A 2,500-nucleotide genomic window follows, 5' to 3' on the forward strand; every position below is an offset into this window, starting at 1 on the left:
GTCCATTACTCCCACACGTCTCTATGGCGTACCACACTGCAATGCAGCTGTTATGGGGAGATGACACGTAGCTGTGTACACAACATTCTGAGCGGGTTGCGGTTGGACAATACATTACTGTAACGTGTCATATGCCAATTACAGAGCAGGGTAAGGCACAACTTGGGTTAGGTTAAGGCACAACTTGGGTTAGGTTAAGGCACAACTTGGGTTAGGTTAAGGCACAACTTGGGTTAGGTTAAGGCACAACTTGGGTTAGGTTAAGGCACAACTTGGGTTAGGTTAAGGCACAACTTGGGTTAGGTTAAGGCACAACTTGGGTTAGGTTAAGGCACAACTTGGGTTAGGTTAAGGCACAACTTGGGTTAGGTTAAGGCACAACTTGGGTTAGGTTAAGGCACAACTTGGGTTAGGTTAAGGCACAACGTGGGTTAGGTTAAGGCACAACGTGGGTTAGGTTAAGGCACAACGTGGGTTAGGTTAAGGCACAACGTGGGTTAGGTTAAGGCACAACGTGGGTTAGGTTAAGGCACAACGTGGGTTAGGTTAAGGCACAACGTGGGTTAGGTTAAGGCACAACGTGGGTTAGGTTAAGGCACAACGTGGGTTAGGTTAAGGCACAACGTGGGTTAGGTTAAGGCACAACGTGGGTTAGGTTAAGGCACAACGTGGGTTAGGTTAAGGCACAACGTGGGTTAGGTTAAGGCACAACTTGGGGGTAGATTGCGGTGCAAATTGCGTTACATTGCGGTGCAAATTGCGTTACATTGCGGTGCAAATTGCGTTACATTGCGGTGCAAATTGCGTTACATTGCGGTGCAAATTGCGTTACATTGCGGTGCAAATTGCGTTACATTGCGGTGCAAATTGCGTTACATTGCGGTGCAAATTGCGTTACATTGCGGTGCAAATTGCGTTACATTGCGGTGCAAATTGCGTTACATTGCGGTGCAAATTGCGTTACATTGCGGTGCAAATTGAGTTACATTGCGGTGCAAATTGCGTTACATTGCGGTGCAAATTGCGTTACATTGCGGTGCAAATTGCGTTACATTGCGGTGCAAATTGAGTTACATTGCGGTGCAAATTGAGTTACATTGCGGTGCAAATTGAGTTACATTGCGGTGCAAATTGAGTTACATTGCGGTGCAAATTGAGTTACATTGCGGTGCAAATTGAGTTACATTGCGGTGCAAATTGAGTTACATTGCGGTGCAAATTGAGTTACATTGCGGTGCAAATTGAGTTACATTGCGGTGCAAATTGAGGTAGGTTAAGGTGCAACACAGGTTAGGTTAAGGTGCAACATAGGTTAGGGTGCAAGATGGGTTAGGTTAAGGTGCAAGATGGGTTAGGTTAAGGTGCAAGATGGGTTAGGTTAAGGTGACATAGGTTAGGTTAAGGTGACATAGGTTAGGTTAAGGTGACATAGGTTAGGTTAAGGTGACATAGGTTAGGTTAAGGTGACATAGGTTAGGTTAAGGTGACATAGGTTAGGTTAAGGTGACATAGGTTAGGTTAAGGTGACATAGGTTAGGTTAAGGTGACATAGGTTAGGTTAAGGTGACATAGGTTAGGTTAAGGTGACATAGGTTAGGTTAAGGTGACATAGGTTAGGTTAAGGTACAAACTGGGTTGTGTTATGGTACACATTGCGTTGTAGTACAGTACACGTTAGGTTTGGGTACGGTACACAATGTGGTATGGGATGGCGTGTTGTGGGGGGGGGGGGTGAGGTTCGTTGATATCGACCGTAGGACGTGGATGCCCGAGGCAGCGTCAGTGTGTCAAAGGAGTTATGTCACGTCGGGATGCGCTTTTCGCTAGTGAGAGGGGGCGAGCCGTGTCTGTGGTTGCGGCAGACCTGTGTGTTTCATTCCTGCCAGTGTGTTTGTGCTGTAAGACGAGGCAGTGTGGTGATGTTGGGTGCACCCCTGTGTAGGACATGTGTGGGTGTTGGTGGCTTCTCTGAGCAATTGTGGTTGTCGGACGAGTGGGGTATTCTGTTTTATGATTGGACCTCCCGGTCTGGTTATCATAGCGTAGTTGGTGTACTGTGGCGGATAGGATGCACCGGACGTTGGTCCATGCTGGTGCTTAGTTGTTGTATCTGTGTCTGTTACAGGCAGAGAGTAGTGTGTGATAGAGTGTGTGGCTGACGTGTGGTTCATTTTGTGTGTACGGACGTTCAGCATGTATAGGGGCATTTGCGTATATAATCTATCTATGTGGGCCTGCATAGTTTACTGAGCAGTGCTGTGAGGTGACTGAACTACGAGTGACGTACTGATTTACAGCGGAATGGTTGCCTTGTACCAAAGATGGAGTATCGGAGGACCGTCTATATTCTGAGAGGAGCCCTGTTTGCCACTGGGCGTGGGGTCTCGCGTCCTGCGGTTCAGTGCCCCCAGGGAAGCGCGCGGAGGTGGTGCTGCTGCTGCTGTAGCAAGCGAGCTACTTACAGCATGTATAGGGACAGCGGGAATATGGCATATTCGAT

This window comes from Schistocerca cancellata, chromosome 7 (assembly GCF_023864275.1).
Source record: "Schistocerca cancellata isolate TAMUIC-IGC-003103 chromosome 7, iqSchCanc2.1, whole genome shotgun sequence".
Taxonomy (NCBI): domain Eukaryota; kingdom Metazoa; phylum Arthropoda; class Insecta; order Orthoptera; family Acrididae; genus Schistocerca; species Schistocerca cancellata.